Genomic DNA, 22,823 nt, shown 5'->3' on the forward strand with positions numbered 1-22,823 from the left:
TCTTTTATCTCATGACCACCTACATCTGTGGGAGTTTCTGTATTAAATGTTCACAAGCAGTCATATTTAAAGGCAGAAAAATGATGTTGTATGTGTGTATATTTTATATGTTGTGACAATTTTTTCAACAAAAATTCCCTTTTCACTTATATCTGGTACATGGGGTATATGACTTCATAATCAAAAGTATTCTCTCAAGTCCTATTTAAGGAAGGAAAGGTTTCCAGCTATAAATAGTCATAGCTTTAAAACAGATGTTTTTCAAAGTCCACTTGTATTTGGTTGGTTCCTATTGGGAATAAATTTTCACTTGTATTTAATGTCAGAAATCATGATTTCGTTCCAAGCAGAGTCTGAAAACAGAACTAAATATAGCAAATAATAAGATAAACTGTATTTCCAAATATTCTGGAGCTGTAGTTTAGGATGCCAGAATCCATTTATTTATCCCGTATCCCCTTCCCTTGCCACTTGTTACCCAAAGTAGCATAGCTGTCCACGAAGGAATAAGGGGTTTTGTCTCAAAGACATCTAGGCTAGTTTCTTGCCATCACTGAGCTCTGTTTACCTTTAAAGTGGAGTAATGTTAGTGTCCTGTTGTTGGGAGCAGCTCTCCATAATTTTTTTTTTTCACATTTGTGTATGGTCTGGGCTTTCTAAACAAAAATCACTGGAAAACTTTGTAAAGGATGATTACTAGCAAACATGCTTGGAAAGCTTGAGATAGTGTTTTGTTCCAAAAAATATTTAGAGATTTATCTCCCCTGAGGCCATTTGCTCTTCCTGCTTTGGGAGGCGAGAACTTTTCTCTGCCTTCTCAGGAAAAGATTTATTTATATTCCTGCTTAAAGTCTTCTCTCTCTCTTTTTCTCTCTCTCTCTCCCCCTCTCTCTCTAAGGGAAGGAGATACAGATCTGTCAACTATCCTATACAACTTCAGAATCTCATAAATTCAGGGTTCCTGCCATGTGGTACAAACCCTGTACCCCAGGGGGACAGCAGGCTCTTACCATTGTTGCCCAGTGGAGATTAGAGTTTGGGGAACCAGGGCTAAAGTACTCTATGTATAATGATCTATTCTCTGATCCAGAAACCTTGTATATCAAACATGAATCAGTTTTTATCTATCTATCTATCTATCTATCTAATCATCTATCTACACACACACACACACACACACACACACACACACGCCCCAACCATTTCCTACCTAAGAGAATCTAGAATCTTTGTTCAATGGCAATGTGCCCAGCCTCAGAGGATGGTGCATGTTTCTATTGCTAGCATGGGGTTATAGACCAGTCCCCCTTTCCCTCCAGTTAAGTTAGAGGTAGGTTAAATATAACCAAAGATATCAAATAAGTCAGCCAAATCTATGGCAGTTCTATGAAAGGTTTTCCTTGTAAGTGAGAAGTGTCATATTAAGAGAATCTTATTTCCTTCCCAATTATTTGTATTTTGGAGCTTGTCTTATGAGGATGTGATGCATAGAAATGCAGGAGACATGTTGTGACCATTAGAAGCAAGTGTGAAGAAGGAAACCAACAGACTGGGGATGGAAGAACAGAAGAATTTCAAATCAATGAGCAGAAGATCAGAAGAATATTCTGGATGACATCTTTAAGCTGCTGAATCAACCCTGAACTCATTCCTTTGGATTTTGTTGTTGTTTTGTTATTGTTAAATGTAAAAGAAGTGCTCCCTACAATTCAAATGAGCTCTTGTTATTTTCATTTACTTAGAACTAAGTAATACAAGAATCTAGAAATTTTGAAGATTAAATGAAATGAGAAATAAAATAACTAGAATAGGACCTAGTAGTTCCTTAGTTAAAAAGAAAAAAAAAAGAGAAAAGAAAAAAAAAAGTACTGTCACTGCTGTTGTTACTACTACTACTAATGGGGATTATCCCAGGTCTGAGCACATGTAGGCCTGTCATCTAAGTGTCTGTATCATAGATCTGGGGAACTCGTTTGGGGGGTATAAAAGAGGGGTTATTTATCACTAGGACAGAAATGGGCATGTTGGTAAATGAGAGGAACATCAAGGTAAAATATAAAAGGGATAAAATTTAATTAGAGCAGTTATTCTCAAACAGGAACCCTTTATACTTTTCTTTTCTTTTTTTAAATTTATTTATTTGACAGAGAAAGAGACCACAAGCAGGAGGAACAGCAGGCAGGGGGAGAGAGAGAGAGGCACACTCCCTGCTGAGTAGGGAGCTTGATCCCAGCCTGGCTTGGGCTCATGGCCTGAGCCGGAGGCAGACACTTAACTGACTGAGCCACCCAGGTTCTTTATATTCTTTCTTTTTTTTATACTTTATACTCTTTCTTTTTTTTTTTCCACCATCAATAATTTTTATTATTGGTCCTCCTTGGGGACTTTTGTATTTTTAAACATTTTGTCTACCAATATATTTTCTCAGGTACTTAGACAAAAGGACACAACCGCTTTGGTTCTGATCAGCAACAGGAATGAACTTAAATTATTTACCTGACCAAATCACTGTGATTTGCATTGGATATTTAAAAACAAGGTATCTAGTATAGCTTTTGAAGCTTTAATGTAGATATGGTTTCTGATAGGCTTTTACAAATATTGAAAGTAGCTTCCAGGCTCTCTTCTTTTAAGGAACGTTGGAGATTCGTAAGAACTACCAGATTTGAAGACTGCACCATCCAATCAGGACAAAAATTAACATTAAACTACAAGTCCTGATTATTCTTATTTACTTTTTCACAAAATGTTCCATAGAGTTTTAAAAAGACACAAAAAGCATTTTTGGATTTAGATAAGCCTTTTAAAATATAAAGACAGACCACAAAGCAGTGAGACAGGTTTTCTTCTGTCACTTGTAAACTCTAGAGAAGGCAATCCTCAGAACCCTAGAAGTGCTGTGAAAATCTCTTCAATTACAATCAGGATAAACTGTGTCCAATGAGGAGTCAAGGGACCAGGGTTCTAGCTGCCATCCTGCACAGTGTGAACCCAAACGAGTCTCTCAGCTTCTGGATAGGAGAAGCCCCATCCTAGGATAAAAGGGGCTGAATGAAGTCATCCTGAAGATCTTTTCCAACTCTGTTACTTTGTAACGCGATGAAATCGGACTAACATGTTCCAAACTGTTCAGATGTTAGAACCTACATTAAATATATGGTGCTTTTAAAATTCCTACTTCTTTTGTGAGTCCTGTTCTTAGATTTTTTTTTTCATGTTCTTCAGTGCACTGAAATATATCTTCCTACTTAACAGTCTCGTTATGAATAGCAATTAAAAAGCTTCTCAAGGATGTACTTCTCATAAGTTGCTTTTATTTATTTATTTATTTCTCTATCTATCTATTTTTGACTTGCTGCTTTAATTTCTCCAAGATCTCTGCTGCACTTGTGGATACTGGTAGCTTCACCACTTTCTTTAGGAGATTTACCCTTCTGGACCAAAAGGAAAAGATGGTGTCAGGATCTAGTTCTATCAGAGACAGCAGGGCTCAGCAACAGCCATCATAGCTGTGTCCTCAGGGCAACCGCAGGTGGGCTGCAGCTTTCTCCTGGTTATTTCTGGATTTCTGGTCTAACCAAAGATTGTCTCTTCTATTCCACCATAATACACATGTTTACAATTCTCCAGTGTTTTTATCTTTATACATCAACTTCTTTTTTTTAAATATTTTATTTATTTATTTGACAGAGATCACAACTAGGCAGAGAGGCAGGCAGAGAGAGAGGAGGAAGCAGGCTCCCCGCCAAGCAGAGAGCCCGATGTGGGGCTTGATCCCAGGACCCTGGGATCATGACCTGAGCAGAAGGCAGAGGCTTTAACCCACTGAGCCACCCAGGCACCCCATACATCAATTTCTCATCCAAAACCATGTCACTCTTCCTGAGCTCCCAGACCTTGGAAAGGTACTGACAGAGCTGGGCATTAGGCTCTCCTTACCAGGAGGGGGAATGGCGGGGGGTGGGGTTGGGGGGGGGGAGGGTGCTGCTGTGATGGCCTCCCTCGTAGCTTCCGCTGTTACCTCCGTTACAGGGTTTTGTTTGGACCCAGGTTTGTCATGGATGGCTATGGTGACACAACCTTTACCATCATCTGCCACAGGACCTAAGGGAGGAAGTGGTCTCTCTGGTTCCTTGCTCTGGCTCTTACCCTTTTTTGTAGCACGAGCTTTCTTGGGCATCTCTGCGCCTAAGGGGAGCCGGGCCGAGGCTCTGCCCCATGGTCCCACAGGAGCTGCCTCAGCCCACAGCCCAGCCGCTGCCTCTACTCTTTTAATAATTATTTAGAACTCCAAAAATTTTTGCTTATATGAGTTGTCTGTATCAGTATTTATTAGAATTTAAAACTGAAAAATTTTCAAGCTGAGTACTTCATTTTGACTTTATTTAAAACATTTTATATAAATTGCTTTTTCCAAAATTAAAAAAAAATGAGAAATGTCATTCTTTACATTTCTTGCAAAAAAATTTAATGTTTGGCTTCTCATATCTCTGCATTCAAACAGTTCTGTTCTATTTGAAGTATAGTAAAGACACTTTGGTTTTATACACTTAGATATACACTTAGAAAAGGGAGGAGTATTATAATAATCTTTAAGATAATTGTGGTTATTTTGTTTTGGAATTATATAAAAACTTATCAATGGATGGTTTCTTAAAAGTTGATTATAATGTAGAATTTTGATCTATAGCAACAAATATTTCAAAGCAATAAATGTGAAATACATTGATTTGTGTTGCATCTTAATTACCTTTACTCATGCATAATTCTGGAATGTCATGCATTACTATTTGGAAAATATTGGTTAACTGAGTTGTGTATATCTTTTAAAAATTGGCAAATTCATTATCACATTTGTTAGCATCAGTGGTGTTCTCATAAGAATATTATTAACGTATTGGGAAACTGTCAAGTTCATGGTGGCAGACCTGCATTTTCCAAAATTCTAATTTTTCCTTGAAAGTTTGAAATATATCATTGCAACAAATATTGTCAGTTGTTTTCCTTGAAATGACAGGTTCACTTCATTAATTTTTGAAAAAAAATGTCTTTCAAAACATGTCTGAATAATTATAGTCTGTCACTGTGTTTTCATGTATAAATGGTGCTCCACTTAAGAGAGCTAGTTGAGCTTGCCTCTGAAACAGTTGTACAAGGGCTTTTACTAGATACAGCCACATGCTTCAGAATGTAGCAGAAACATTTTTTCTTTCTCTCTCGTTTTGTCCTATAGACTGTTAAAGAGGGATGTATGCAAAGGTCGAGGTTAATTAAATTAATTTTACTGCTTTATCAAGAATACTGTTATTCCATGTTTTTCTTTTTTATAGAATTATGAGTGCATGGCAATATAGAATGACTCCTAGACTACTGATACAGAATTTGGTGCTGCTACCTTAATTCATGTTAAGGTGTCAGTAGTTTTACCATCATTGTTTTTGCACAATCAGTGTACATGTCAACCAAGTGAAAGCAAATTATGTCTGAGTACTATTATGAAATAGTTATGACCTCATTGGCCCCTGAGTGGGTCTTACCAGCCATTTTTGGTTCTAGAGGTCATAAATTGAAAACAATTGATTTAAGGAACAAGGGGATGGAGGGAAATGCATCAGTATGTCAAAAATCTCCCCTAATATAGGGGCGCCTGGGTAGCTCAGTCTTTAAGTGTCTGCTTGTCTCAGGTCATGATCCCAGGGTCCTGGGATCGAAGCCTGCATCAGATTCCCTGCTCTGTGGGAAACCTGCTTCTCCCTGTCTGACTTCCCCTGCTTGTGTTCCCTCTCTCTTGTTGTGTCTCTCTCTGTCAAATAAATGAGTAAAATCTTTTAAAAAAAAGTCCCTAATATCTTGACAGACTAATAGAATAAAGATGTCACGTCAAGCCCATTAAAAGAGAGACCTGTTTATTTGCATTCATCAACCATCCATCCCAGGAATTCCTCGTTCTTTTTTTTTTTTTTTTTTTTTTTTAAAGAAGTACAAGTATTTTTTTTTTTTTTTTAGATTTTTTTTATTTATTTATTTGACAGAGAGAAATCACAAGTAGGCAGAGTAGCAGACAGAGAGAGGGAGAAGCAGGCTCCCCCCTGAGCAGAGAGCCCGATATGGGGCTTGATCCCAGGACCCTGGGATCATGACCTGAGCCGAAGGCAGAGGCTTTAACCCACTGAGCCACCCAGGTGCCCCAGGAATTCCTCGTTCTTGTTCCCACTGGTGGAGGTTGTGATGCAGACATCTTTCATTTGGATGGATATGGTTGGCGAAGGCGTGATGGTTGTGAATCTTTAATCATGGATTCATAGTATCTGGGTCATCTAGTGTAGTGGAAGGGAGAAACCAAGAAGTTTTTGAGTTTTATCAAGTCATTCAAACGAAGTGCTCACTGCAGCAGATTCAGGTGGTTACCCAAATTCGTCTTTTTCTTGTGTGATCATTCCTTTTCTGTCATCTGATGCAGGGGTCTGCTGCATATTTATCCTTCTCCCCACAGGCTTACATTAGAAGCAGGCAGGCGTATTTTTGCATTATTTACTTATAACATCTGCTTCGTGGAAACAGAGAGTAATTCCTGTTGACTCAACTATTTTATCTTGCTTAGTGAGATAAAGTTCAGTAACACCCAAAGCTAAAACATTTTTGTGGTCAGCAGTTACTGACTGGTACAAAGTTATTACTTTTATGTACTTATCACAGTACTTTCAGCTCATGAACTGCTGACATTTGTTTTTCTTATCCCAAGTTAAGAAAATCACACACAAACCTATAAGAACTCTGCTTGGTATGGTAAGTAAAGTTGAGATTTAATTTCTGGAGGCTGGAGAATGCCTCTTTATCCAGAGAGTGATGCTCTTTACTGATGTATTAGAAACTTTGTGTACTCTTACTAATAATGAGGTGCTAGTTTTTACTTTTTAATTAATTAATTAATTAATTTATTAAATATGGAACACTTCATGAATTTGCATGTCCTCTTTGCACTGGGGCCATGCTAATCTTCTCTGTATCATTCCAATTTTAGCATATGTGCTACCAAAGCAAGCACAAGATTTATTTTTTATACTGGTTTCAATCTTTATTTTTTTATATGTAAATGTATTTCACTTTTGTCTCATCTACTGTTACTTATTGTTAATTATATTTTATTGATCCCTACTAACCACTGTACATTATTTTTTAAATATGGTATTTTATAAGTAAGTAAATAAATGTCTAACAGTGACTTCTCATACGCTACTCTGTTCAAATTCTCACCTTATCCCAATTTTTTCCTCTGATGGCAATTTTAAATGGCACAAAGAGTCTGATGGTGTGTCTCTGATATTTACATATAAAATCATGCACAAGACCATGTTTTTCTTAGACCATGATTGTCAGAGCTATGTGATCCCTGAAACTGAAATAGGCTATAGCATTTTGGGGATAACTGATTGGACAAACAATGAAAGCATGAGATAATACTACCAAGAATCCTCAGGTAAATTAACCCATGGGACATGAAATCCTCCTAGTCGTAAATCACATAATGGTTTTTCGTTCATGTGAGAATCGGTAGGGAACACTAATACATTTAGACAATTGATTCTAAGCAATGCATGCTGAAGGCCACTGCAAAGACCACGTGCGTTTTGTACTAAGAAAGAATTAATAATGCCTTCTTTTTTTTTTTTTTTTTTGGTGAGGCCTTTTTTTCCTCAGTGTTCCAAGATTCATTGTTTATGCACCACACCCAGTGCTCCATGCAATACGTGCCCTCCATAATACCCACAATCAGGTTCACCCATCCCCCCCACCCCACTCCCCTCCCAAACCCTCAGCTTGTTTCTCAGAGTCCATAGTCTCTCATGCTTTGTATCCTCCTCCGATTTACTCCAATTCACTTTTCCTTTACCTTCTCCTAATGTCCTCCATGTTATTACTTATGCTCCACAAGTAAGTGAAACCATCTGATAATTGACTTTCTTTGCTTGACTTATTTCACTTAGCATAATCTCCTCCATTCCCGTCCATGTTGATACAAAAGTTGGGTATTCATCCTTTCTGATGGAGGTGTAATAAGAATAAATAATGTTTTTAAGAACCATACATTTCTTTAGCAATTCAGATGTCTGCTTACAAGATTTCAAGATTTAATTGGAACTCTTCTAGTATAAGACTAAGTTAATTTTAACTTTTAAAAATTTCTGCATTAGAGAAGATATATACCTAATTTGAGCAAATCATACAGTAGTTTTAGAGTAAGGGTAAGACATCATCACATGGGGAAGTGGCAAATATGAGCAGCACATAGATATTTAGTCTTTTTTCCTATATCTCCTTTCTTGTATTTCCTTTCCTGTATCCTGAACACTCCCAGTCTCATTACACAACAAGTAGGTTCTAGAATGTAGTGAGTGGGGTTTGAAGCTTAGAATTTGGGAGAGGAAAAACAATTATCACAAGAAAAAGTAGCAAATCACTTCAGAGAGTATGAGTCTTTTCTAGGTTGTCATTCATACATGAATAACTTAAAGAATTCATATGTAAATCTGGCAGTGTCTGAAAGGTATTGACCCCACATATAATGTAAACTTTTCCTTTCATTCTGTCTTTTAGGGACCAATAATATTTAATGAGAAATTGGCAAAGCATGCTCATTCTTATTTTATTCTTTGGGGATATGTTGCATATATATATCATATGCATATGATATATATCATATTCTCATTTTAGTATAGAAATCCAGTGATTACTTCTACAAGATGTTTTTGCCATTCGTGTTGCTATTATATACCATGGCCCTAAAGCTTGTATATGAGAGATTTAGAACAAATATTCTGTTATAAAAAAAGTTATTATTTCCTGACTTTCTAGAACGAAAAGTGTCCCCTCCCCACCCATTGTACAGAGAAGTTTTCAGATTATTTCTTTTCCCTGGATATCAGAAGATCAGGGGAAAATCCCAGGTAGTAAAACATTAGTCTTAAAAAGTTCTGCTCTAAACACATGATTAAGTGCTATAATACAGTTTTAATTTGTTACACTTAGGTTCTTTTTTTAAATTTCAGATTTATTGACTATTTCTTAAACAACATTATTGAATTATATATTACAAATCATAAAATGCACCCATTTTAAGTGTTTGATCTGATCATTTGTAGTAAATTTCAAAAGTTGTGGAGCCATCAGCACATTCTAATCTTAGAGTCTGTCCATAAACTCAGATAGATTCACTGTGCCTGTTTTCAGTGAATCCTCATTCCCACCATCATCACTAGGCAACCACTAATCTACACATGTCTTTGAAGATTGATTTTTCCTTCTGGACCATTCATATATATGGAGTCATATATATTGCATCTGAGTTCTTGCATCTGAGGTTCATCCATGTTGTAGAATCATGTATCAGCAGTTTATTCCTTTTTATTGCAGGATAGTGTTCCATTGTATGGATATACCACTGTTTTTTAAGAAATTTAAGAAATTTTTAAGAAATTTATCAGTTATAGGCATTTGGCCACCGTGGATACTATTGCTGTGAACATTCATATACAAATTCTTTTGTGGACATATATTTCTATTTATTTTGGGTAAGTGCCTAGGAATAGAACTGCTGAATCATATGATAAATTTATGTTTAACTTTTAAAGAAACTGCCAAGAGGTTTTTCCAAAGTGAATGTACTATTTTCCATTATTATTAACCATGTACAAAGGTTCCAGTTTTCTACATTCTTACCAACACTTATTATTATGTCTTTTGATTATAGCCATTCTAGCAATTATGAAATCCCTCACTGTAGTTTAAATTTACATGTCATTGAACATGTGTTTATTAGATATTCATAAATCTTTTTAAAATGTCAAAATATTGTCAGTGACTGCAAGTTGACAATAAGGTATAGGATCTTGTTGAATTCACCTTTTAAATCTTCTTGATGGTCAGTCTCCCAGGCTTTTTTTTTTTTTTTTTTTAAGATTTTATTTATTTATTTGACACAGAGAGAGGCCACAAGTAGACAGAGAGGCAGGCAGAGACAGACAGGGGAAGCAGGCTCCCCGCTGAGCAGAGAGCCCCATGCGGGACTCGATCCTAGGACCTTGAGATCATGACCCGAGCCAAAGGCAGAGGCTTAACCCACTGAGCCACCCAGGCGCCCCTCCCAGGCTTTTTATGGTAAAATGCTACTTTGCTCTTCAGTGAGATAAATGAACATTTCTAAGATATGGTACTGTGATAACATATGCTCTCTTCTGCTTACACTGGTTAGGAAAAGATTTGGTTACCCATTTGCCATATTTCCCTGCAAGACTCTAGCTTTCTTTTGAGCATTGGTAGGATTTTTAGGCAGAATGTTTTGTATGCAGGTGCCTGCATGGTGTGGTTGGTTAAGGGTTGGACTCTTGGTTTCAACTTAGGTCACAGTCTCAGGGTTGTGAGATCGAGCCTCATGTCCGTCTCTGCACTTAGTGTGGAGTCTGCTTGAGAATCTCTTTCCCTCTCCCTCTGACCCTCCTGCTCATGCTTGCTCTCTCTCGCTCTCTCTCTCACTCAACCTCTTTCTGTAAAATAAATAACTAAATCTTAAAAAAAATAAGTTGTGTATCCATTTCCAAAAGTGAAATACAGTAGCATAGGGAATTTAACACTCCATAGTGATTATTGTGTTAGTCACTAATGGACCTTTATAGAATCTGAATTGAGATTATTTGAGCTGACCTTCCTGACTCAATCCTCTGCCTCACTGGAACTATGGTATATACAAGACCCATATAAACTTAAGGACTTGAAGCTGGGAACTCTTTACTCTCTGCTTTTCAAATTCCTGCACGACATTTTTATTTTGAGTGCTGTAAATAAGACAAGAGTATAGTAATATTTTTTAAGAGCAAGATACTACATTTTTTGGATATTTTGATGCCTGTAACCACAAACTTATAGTAATACTAATTTAAAGCTTACAAAAGGAATTAGCATAATTTTGACAAGTTTTTGTTAGATAATCTTTCAAAATTCCTTTCCTTCCCCTGCACTACTGTGGTATACACACATCATATATAGAGACATTTGCTCTACTATGTTACCAGCAACTGTGTAGTAGAATAGTTTTATAATTCTACTTTGTGTCATTACAAAAATAACTGCTATTAGACCTGTTCTGCCACCATAAATCATTTCAGCACTGGACACAATATATGAACTGTTATCAGATCTCAAATAACAGGTGTCATGGGACTGCAGTCACTGAGGAAAAGGAAACAAATATGATCAGCTGCATGATTGCTCTTGTTTTCTGCCTGAATGCATGTTCCTGACTGTAGTGCAGGGAGAGGAAACCCAAAAGCAGTCTCATCAAACTGAGGAGACAAAGGTCAGAACTGGAGCCTACTGACATGGATAGAATTTTCAAAGTAGGGTACCAGAGAAAAGATATCTATGTAGAGAAGGAGGTTCAGAAATCTGTATACAACTTACCTTGGGTCTTTGGTTGCATACTCAGCTGAACATGTGCAAATGACACGCCAAGAGACTGCATAAATAATGACTACCAAAAGACACAAAACTATTTGGGAGCCATGAGCCAAATAAGTGCTACAGCTGGTACAGAACAGATGTTGTCATTCCACTGGGCCAGTGTGGAGAGACTTCGTTTAATATGATGGGTAGCAAAGAGGTCATGCTTTAGTGGTCGGGCAATTCTAGCTCTCAAAGCCTGCTCTCTATTTCAACTAACAAAGATTTAAAATGAAACAAAACCTTGGAAAGGTAAAGAATATGTGTAAACAAGTTAACTGTTGGAACAAAACAAATGCTTCATTAAAGGAAAGCAATAACATGTAAATAATCAATAATATAGTATTCATAATGTCCAGTATACAGTGACAAATAGACATTCAAGAAGCAATTAATGAGACTTATAACCAAGAGAAATACCAATCAATAATGAAAATGGCAGAGGTGTCAGAATTAGCAGATGACATTATAACAGCTATTAAAAACTATAGAACACTTATGAAAGAAATTGAAGAAGACACAAAGAAATGGAAAAACATCCCATGCCATGGATTGGAAGAACAAATATTGTTAAAATTTCTATGCTACCTAAAGCAATCTATACATTCAGTGCATTCCCTATCAAAATATCATCATCATTTTTCACAGAGCTGGAATAAACAATTCTAAAATTTGTGTGGAACCAGACAAGACCCTGATTAGCCAAAGTAATGTTGAAAAAGAAAACCAAAGATGGAGGCATCACAATTACAAATTTCATGCTGTACTACAAAACTGTAATCATCAAGGCAGTATGGTACTGGCACAAAAACAGACACACAGATTAATGGAATGTAATAAAGAACCCAGAAATGGACCCTCAGCTCTATGGTCAACTAATCTTTGACAAACCAGGAAAGAATATCCAGTGGAAAAACAGTCTCTTCAACAAATGGTGTTGAGAAAATTGGACATCAACATGCAAAAGAATGAAACTGGGCCACTTTCTTCTACCATAAACAAAAATAAATTTAAAATGGATGAAAGACCTAAATGTGATACAGGAATCCATCAAAACCCTAGAGGAGAACCCAGGAAACAACCTCTTTGACCTCGATCACAGCAACTTCTTGCTAGACACTTCCAGAGGCAAAGGAAGCAAAAGTAAAAATGAACTATTGCAACTTCATCAGGATAAAAAGCTTTTGCACAACAAAGGAAACAGTCAACAAACTAAAAGGCAACCTACAGAATGGGAGAAGATATTTGCAAATGACACATCAGATAAAGGGCTAATACCTAAAATATATATAGAACTTATCAAACTCAACATCCAAAAAAACAAAAATTCAGTCAAGAAATGAGCAGAAGACATGAAAAAGCATTTCTCCAAAGAAGACATACAAATGGCCAGCAGACACATGAAAAATGTTCACCATCACTCGGCATCAGAGAAATACAAATCAAAAGAACAATGAGATACCACCTCTCACTGGTCAGAATGGCTAAAATTAACAACTTAGGAAACATGAGATGTTGGCAAGGATACAGAGAAAGGGGAATCCTTTTACACTCTTGGGAATGCAAACTGATGCAGCCATTCTGGAAAACAGTTTGGAGATTCCTTGAAAAGTTAAAAATAGAGCTACCCTATGACCCACCAATTTCACTACCAGGTATTTATTAAAAGGATACAAAAATAGTGATTTGAAAGGGCCCAATTGTACTCCCAATATTTATAGCAGCAATGTCCACAGTAGCCAAACTATGGGAAAAGCCCAGATGTCCATCAACAGATGAATGGATAAAGAAAATGTGGTATGTATATATACAATGGAATTTTATTCAGCAGTCAGAAAGCAAGAAATCTTGCTATTTGCAATGATGCAGATAGAACTAGAGGGCATTATGCTAGGTGGAATATGTCAGTCAGAGAAAGACAAATGATTTCACTCATATGTGGAATTTAAGAAACAAAACAGATGAACATAGGGAAAGGGAAGGAAAACTAAAATAAGATAAAATCAGAGAGAGGCAAACCATAAGCGACTCTTAACTATAAGAAACAAATAGCTTTGTTGGAGGGGAGGTGGATGGGGAGATAGAGTAATTGGCTGATGGGCATTAAGGAGGGCACTTGTAATGAGCACTGGGTGTTATATGCAGTTGACAAATTACTAAAGTCTACTCCTGAAACTAATAAAAAGAAATTAATAAAAATATTAAAAGCAATTTTTTTCTCAAAATAAAAGTTTAATCAGAAAGAAGAAGGAAACAGATATTGAACAAGTGACTAACAGTAGGGATCCAACTTATTTTTCTTTATATAATGGACCAATTTCCCCGAAGAGAAAAAGCAATTAATGATTTTACATAACTGTCTTTAAATCGCAAATCTCCCAGTCCATGGGATTGGAATGAAACAAATGCGAGTAATGGACCTATCATATCCTCAGAATCACTTTTTTTTTTTTTTTTAGCTCTAATGTACTTTTATTTTTTATTTATTTTATTTATTTTATTTTTTTCATTTCAGCGTAACAGAATTCATTGTTTAGGCACCACACCCAGTGCTCCATGCAATACGTGCCCTCCATAAAGCAATTTAAGGGCAATTTTGACTTTAAAATTTAATTTCCTATACAATATGCAACTTTTTCAAACCTCACATTAAATAAATACATAATAGATATAAAAAATCAAACAACACACACATACATACATACAAAATATATATATACTTAACTGACAGGGGAACATCAGAACATTGTATGTGGAAGAAACATCACAGAATATTGACCTGTACTTCTTTTTTTAAAGATTTTATTTATTTACTTGACAGAGAGGAAGACAACTAGAGAGGGAACACAAACAGGGGGAGAGGGAGAGGGAGAATCAGACTTCCCGCTGAGCAGGGAGCCCGATCCAGGGCTCCATTACAGGACCCTGGGATCATGACCTGAGCCAAAGGCAGACGGCCAATGACTGAGCCACCCAGGCACCCCTGACCTGTTCTGTAAGATGGGTTGTAAAAGAGTGCAGTGCATTAGGAACAATAAAAGATGACATTAGAGAGGTGTTAAGGAGCTAGTTGATACAGATTTTGAAACCAGATTGATGGGTTTGAATTGGCCCTCACCATAGCAGGGATTCAAGAGATATCTTGATTTATCCAATTTTTATGTGTGGTAAGTCTGGAAAATGAAACACTGGATAGGTGAGAACTTGCTACCATTGCTGCAGGTTAGGAAAGGGGACTTACTGTGTGTGCTTATAGACCCATGTGTGCTTTACATGTTTTTAAATTGAAAGACCTGTACAGTTAAAGAAATGTGTCATACAATGCCCTCTGCTGAGCATAGCACAGAGAAGAAAGGACGATTTCCTATAACTTCTGATGACTACTGCATCTAGGTAAATAAGTGGAATGGCTTCCAGTGAAGCCTTAGGATCATCTGTGCCAGGGAATAGTCATTATCAACAATAAATGAATATGAGCCCTGCCTTGTAATTAGTGTCTTATCAACATTGTTTTATTATAACAACTTTAGGGTACTGCTTATCTTTCAGATTTATTAGAAACGTGCCAGCAGTTTTAATATTGATAGTGATTCAACTTTGAAGCACATATTTTTCTTTCTTTTTTTTTTTTTTTTTGAAACATATTTTTCTGTATGCTTTTTGCAAGCATTTATTTCAGGCTAGTTAAAATATCTTGATATATTTTGTAACTACTTATCTGTTTGAATCAGGATTTTATCTATATTATGCAATCAAAATTAAAAAAAAACATTAGATATTAGACTAATGTACAATAGCAGTCATAATTTGTTTTTGTTTTCAACTTTTAAAATCTAAGCACTTTCAATTTTCTCATTGATTGAAACAATGAATAAAAGTTATAAATGTTATCTTAAAAACAAATTTATACTAATGACCGTGTTTATATTTTTACTTATTGAGATGCTATGCAAGATTTTGTTTGGAAAAAAGTGCTCATTTACTAACAACATTTAAAACCACTATTCTGAGTTATTTATCAAAAGGGAACCTAAAAAAGAAAGGTAGCACTGATAGTTATCTGTGAAGATAAATCTAATTTTAGAAATTTAAAGTTGGATGCAGACATTAAGCTACATTATATGTATTTATAAGGTCTCTTTCATAATTTCCAAGAAAATTAATTATGGATGGGTGATCCAAAGAAGTAAAAAAAGAAAGAGAATACAGGGAGCTGTGTCTAAGTACTGAGGACATCTCATAGTTGAGTGAAGTTGGGGAGAAATTGTGTAGTGCATATTGAAAAATTTACCTCATAAAAACCCAGTTTGAAATATACAGAGTTTTTATTAATACATTTGTGTTCATGCTGTAAAGCAAACATGTTTCCTGAATTATGGCCTGAAAGCCCTAGTACCAATGTGCCATTGCCACTCTTCCCATTCAGAGGTGGGTCCTATTCTTCTCCCCCTTTGAATCTGGCCTTGGGTCTTTCTTTGACTAATGGAGTGTGATGGAAATGACACAGTGCAACTTCTGAGACCTTGCATTTCTTGTAATGTGGATGTCCCATCTCTGGAAGTCCAGCCTGATTGAGTCTCCTGGATGACAAAAGACACCCAGAGAGAGGCCAAGATACTCGAGATGTTACAGCTGAATCCAACCCCAGCCAATTTTTCCTTCAGATGTAGCAGCATGAAGGAGCACAGATGAAAACAGCACAGGAATCAACTAATCAGACCCAAGGTTGGTAAGAAATCACAAATCATTGTTGTTTTAAGCTGCTGAGTTTCAGGGCAGCTTCTTAAACAACAATGTGTAACTGACACACTGGCAATACAAGCTATTTTTGTTGTTCATGTCACCTATTTTTAAATTCACATGTGTCATACTCAACTATGTGGTTTGATAAATAATGTGATATTGTATAATGTTTTCTAGGATAGTTGAAAGTAGTAGAAATATCAACAGTCATTTGCTCCTTTTGTGTATGAAGGCATATTATGATATAATTCAGCTTAAGGATCAACTAAATTTTGTAGAAGAAAGAATGAAAGATTTGGAGATAAGAGAACCAATTTACAGCAACGATTTGAGAAGGATTTGCTTTCTGTGTGATTTGAGTCAAATTATTTCATTTCTTTAGATCTCCATTTTTTAAAATTTGGTTAAAAAGAATTTTAAGACAGATAATTCCCAAGTTTGTAAGTAAGCACATGTATCTGTTCTTATTGTTGTTTATTTGTCCATTTCTATGATTATAGTTAAATTAATTTCTTGGAACTTGTCAACATTTCATTTCTTTTATTTAGCATAATGTGTAGTTGAATGTAAACTATGAGGAGATTACTAAAGATGTTGTCCCAAATGTGTTATTGTAAACTATTTTAGGTGATTTAAATAACTTTCATGGGAGGTTATCTTTTTCAGTACTAAGTTATAATGGCAGTTTATTCATATTAACGTTAACAAGAATAAAATTTTAAAATTAAATAATAAGTAAAACTAATGCATCTTCATGACTCTGAAAGCACATGCTAAAACCGTGAATACTGAGTGAATAGGTGAAGGCTAAATAAACAAATAAATAAGATACATCATCCATATGCATTTGTCAAATAATATTTTCATGTGATAAAGAGGCTTTGTCACAGACTTCTGGGTGTGTCATCTTGTTCATTGCTGGCATGATTATCAATCATCTTTTGACATAAGGAAGAAAAAGTACTTGCCAAAATACTTAAATTATTCAACTGTAAGGAGATTTGCTCACAAAGAGATGACACCAGAAATTCTTAATATTGTCATTTTGAAAAATTATTTTATGTCAATCATACACTTTGGTTTTGCTCCTTGTGATTATTAAAGTTTAATATGTAATTCTAGTTGTATGCAAAAAAATCACTCTGATTTACAGATACTTGTATAATATATGTCATACATTTAAAATTTTCATTTTTATTTTGAATTTTCATTTTAAAGTTTAGGGGATAAAAGAATTTAGAATAGTGACAAGCGGGATGGGATGGAGTTGGGGTATACAGGTTTTATTGGTCTCCTAGATAAGTTATGAATGGCTTATGAACTATTGAAAAAGTAATTAAATTAGAGTCTAATTCATTTTATGTTATTATGACATGGTTAAAGACACAGGGTATTTCAGAATTGTAGTCAATGGTAAAGAATGAAAAATAAAAATAACTTTTTGAAAAATATATACAAAGGATTTTTGTTAAAAATTTGGATTGATTGGGAACCTGGGTGGCTCAGTGGGTTAAAGCCTCTGCTTTCGGCTCGGGTCAAGATCCCAGGATCCTGGGATCGAGTCCCACATCGGGCTCTGTGCTCGACGGGGAGCCTGCTTCCTCCTCTCTCTCTGCCTGCCTCTCTGCCTACTTGTGATCTCTGTCTGTCAAATAAATAAATAAAATATTAAAAAAAAATTTGGATTGCTAGTACAAATAGTTGAAAGTGGTTAGTCTCAAAAGAGACTCTTAATCTCAGGCAACAAACTGAGGGTTGCTGGAGTGGAGGGGTGTTGAAGGGATGGGGTAGCTAGGTGAGAGACATCGGAGAGGGTATGTGCCATGGTGAGTGCTGTGAATTGTGTAAGACTGATGATTTACAGCCCTGTACCCCTGAAACAAATAATACATTATATGTTAACTTAAAGTGGTTAGTCTCATAGAAACTCAGTTTTGGGGGCACCTGCGTGTTTTAGTGGGTTAAGCCTCTGCCTTCTGCTCAGATCATGATCCCAGGGTCCTGGGATGGAGACCCACATTGGGCTCTCTGCTCAGCATTGAGCTTGCTTACCCCTCTCTCTTTCTCTGCCTGCCTCTCTGACTACTTATGATCTCTGTCTGTCAAATAAATAAATAAAATCTTAAAAAAAAAAAAAAAAGAAACTCAGTTTTGTTTATAAAAGTTACTTGGACTTTTTTTTTTTATTTGCACCTCTTCATAAATGTTTTGTAGCATATTTATCTATATTTAAGTATGATTAGATTAAAATAATCATGAATTTTTATGCATATATTAGGGTTTGTCTCTCAAGTTTATTTCTACAAGAAAGGAGAACTGAAAAGAAAATAGAGGTTTATTATATCCTGTTAATTTCTTTAAGGAACATTTAATAGTCTTGCTTGCTATGAGAAAGAAACTGTGTTATTTTTGTACTAATTTAATTCATATAATCAAACCAAAATTCCTCCACTGAAACACCACTATTTCTGTAGATGAAGAACTATATCTCTCATATAAGAAAATTTTGTTGGACTGGGGTGCCTGGGTGACTTAGTCAGTTGGGCATCTGATTCTTGGTTTTGGCTGGGGTCATGATCTTGGGGTCCTGGGACCAAGCCCTCAGTCAGGCTCTGTGCTCAGCGGGGAGTCTCCTTGTCCCTCTGCCCTTCCCCCAGCTTGTGTGCTCTCTCTCTTTCTCTCCCTCTCTTTCAAATAAGTAAATAAGTAAAATGTTTAAAAAACTAAAGAAATATTGTTGGACTATAATCTCCTATGCTTGAGTCACATTTACATAGCAAAGTAGCTTAATCAGTTTAAAAAAGTTTATTTTCTTAATATTAATGAGATTACACCAATCAGTGATGTGAACTGTACTCTAGATCATACGTATGTTCAATAAATGGTTTTATCAATCATTAAAACCTCATGAGATAGAATAAATATGAGATGAGGAAAAGTCCCTCCAAAGCACTGTGTGAGCAATATAATATATAATGCCACAAGTCTGTGGCATTATAATATATATAATGCCACAAGTCTGTGAAGGCTGGGAAAGGGCAATAGAGAAAGATTTCTCATGGTACAGAACGTAGAACAAAGACTTTCAACTTTAAAATTCTGTGATTTTTGCTGACCTATATTTCTTAAGTTCAGATTGGTAAACCATATTTATAAGAGCAATTACAGTATATTTCCTTATTAGTCCCTGGAGCTAAACTAAGATAAAGATATAACGCTAATATAAGAACTGTTATTTATTTTTTCTTGAGTATCCTCAATATATTCCTAAAAATTGTTATGTGTTTGTTTTTTATACCACACATTATTGGGCATCAAAATACAAATTTCGTTTAAAAAAATACAAAAGACCAAAGCAGTTGGTTATCCTGTGTGTTGCAAAGACATCAGCAATGGAGGGAAGATAGGATCGATTGGACCTGATAGGGAAGAACTAAAGTGTAGAGCAGAAAGTAACTCCATACCACCTCGAAAATTACTGAGATTTTACAATTCTTATTTATGAGTTCTTGATCTTGATAAAGAGCTTCTTGTATAAGACAAATCTCAGAGTAAAAATAAAAATATCATCCCTTAAGTATTTTCTCACTTAGGAGATTAAAAAGCAACTTCTTAAGGTAAAGAAAGCAGAGGGGTTTATCTAGGTGCCCATTGTCGGTGCTCTGCAGATGTTTATTGAATCATTAAAGGTAAAGAACTGCACTATCACTTAGTTAAATGGTAAAGGTCTAATACTCATGGTCATGCTCAGAGGGGAGCAATGAAAAGAGAAATTCAGTTTGTCTTTTTCCTTTTAGCGGGGGCATGGTTTCTAAAGGAGAATATGTTAGAATAATGGAGGTTGGAGAGCTAGAAAAATGAGACTACATAAAGTAAGATGGAGAAGGTGCTGAGGAAATTTGGGGTCATTATGCATTCATTGGGAATGCCAAATATATGATTCTGTTAACAATTTATTTTATTGACAGAATGCAGGTGTGAACATAAGATCATTGAAGAGATAAATTTATTATTATTTTGTTTTTTCTATTTCCTAAAATCTTTTGAGGCTTGGGTTTACATGTGGCATTTGGAAAGATTTCTGCCATTATCAATAAAATAGCTTCCTACATCACGATAACAATTTGTGTAAGATTCAAATGCAGAAACATGGGGAAGGAATAAATACAGAAGAGAGCAAAATTTGTGAAATCACTGAGACCATTTAATATAATTTGAGGGAATATCTAGCCAAGTTTATGAAGATGGATAGGTATTCATTCACATGGCGAATAATAAAAAAATATTTTAACACATAAATATACATGGAGTTATGAGGCAGTAATATTGTATCCAACATACTCTAGTAATTTTGTATTGCTGGAATCTGATGGCCAAAGATCAAAATACAGCAAGAGAGGAGGAAGACAATTTAAGACACCAGTGTAGTAGTCCAGGCAAATGTCAAAAGGACCAGATCTAAGTTAGTGGAAGAGAGTTAGAGAAGAAAAAATAGGTTCAAGGGGAACTTAGGAAACAGGATATTTGAGATTTGGTGATCATTGGAAGTAGGGGATATTTTAAGCATTTTGTTTTAAAAGCATTATTGATCCTTAAATAAATGTGATGGCAGGAATTATTAGGACAGAAAAAATGCCCTTAAGTGTTGACATGATGATTATTATATGTATATGCTTGCCATTTAAAAAGCTAGATGGTTAGGGGTGCCTGAATGGTTTGGTCTATTAAGTGTGGAACTCGTGATTTTGGCTCAGATCATGATCTCAGGATTTTCCTCTACACATGCACATGTGCACGCACGCTCTCTCTCTCTCAATTTAAAAAAAAAAAAGCCTAGATGGTTAAATTATTCACTTTTTATCCAGATATTTTATTGATGAGTAGATAGAGGAAAACAGCTAAGATTACAGTGTGTTAGGTTTTAAAAGTAGTAACGTACAAGATAAAATATATTAAATTTAATTAGTATGGATTTATTTAATTCCTAAAGTCAGTTAAATGACATAGAACGATATTTTCATGATATTCAGTATTTTCTAAATCCTTTTAACTATTTTGAGAACATACTTCAAAAATGCCCATGAACATCTTTGCTTTTAGTTACAATATAAAAGGATAAAGTAGCAATTCCTTTCTGGCAGAAAAACAAAACCACAGCAACTTTTCTTTCTTTGATGTATGCATCTTTTTAAATATCTCCATCTGTGTCCCCTTCCACAATATAGCTAATTAAATTTTTGTTTTCTTACACTGTAAATGCAGCTGGAATGCCCTAGTTACTAAAAACAGCTAAAGTAATGTAATTCTTGTTAGAACTCGTTTGATTACAGACTTGCTCACTACAACCAGGCGACAGCAATTTCTTCTTGAGAAAAAGAGGAAATAATTTATAAAAATCTATTTCAAAATATCTCATTGTTTAGCATTGATCTTTGCTGGGCATAGTCTTAACAGTCATTCTGTTACTAAAAAATTTTTAAAAAAGGAAATTATGATTTAATAATATAAGAAGTAATTGTAAGAAGATATCTACTCTATTTAAGTCACTTCTAAGATACAGTCAATATCAAGTAATATTTATGAACCTGTAATTTTATACACATACACACATTGTGTGTGCACATACATATATTTGTGTCTACAGTTATTGGCTATAATCAGTAGATACTTTCTTTGGCTATATTTTGCTGCTAAATCAACAACCACAAAACCTAGTAGATTTGAAAAATATTTGTTTAGTTCCTGATTTAGTATCATCAGTTTGGGTGAGAATCAGCATGGAAGTTCTCACAATAGTTTAACTTGGGTCCACTCATGCTTCTGCAGTCTTTTACTGGCCAGGCGGGCCACTCTGTGTTTAAGTGTTGACTGACTATTGGCTGGGGTAATAGGCAAGTAGGTTATGACTCTCTCATCATCTTTTTTTTTTTAATCTCCATAATGGTGGCAGATATCAAGAACAGTGATAAGGCGAACCCCAATGCCTGATTACTATTCAAGTCTCTGCTTGTGACCTGTTTGCCATTGTCTCATTGGTCAAAGCAAGTCACATGGCCAAGTACAAGGTCAGTGTAGGATGAAGATTCCAATGGGGAAGGGATATGGAGAGACATGGAGACATGAATAAATTAGGGACAATTATTACACCAGTTTACAGCAACATGATACTCTGATGGTATGCTTATGTCTATCTTCTATCTATCTGCAAATCTACAGAGTAAATGACTAAATTCACGTTCTACCTTTATAGTACAACCATTGACCCACAATAAACCTTTTTGCTGAAACTAATGGCATGATTTGAAAGAAATGATGTGACTAGAGCAACACCTCTTTAGCTAGGATTCTGTATTTTGTAAACTCTTAATTCCTAATTACTAATTTATCTACTTCTTTTTAAATCTGGAAATATATATGATTTTTCTAACTTCAGTTGCAAACAGACATTGAGGTGACCCTCAGTGATACCTGCTTTCCAGTATTCATACCTTATATAATCCTCTTATTTGTGACTTCCTTCTTCATGGACTATGGGAAAAAGGATGTCAGTCCCATGATTGCATTATATTTTATAAGACTCTGTCTTG

This window comes from Martes martes, assembly GCF_963455335.1.
Source record: "Martes martes genome assembly, chromosome: 5".
NCBI lineage: Eukaryota > Metazoa > Chordata > Mammalia > Carnivora > Mustelidae > Martes > Martes martes.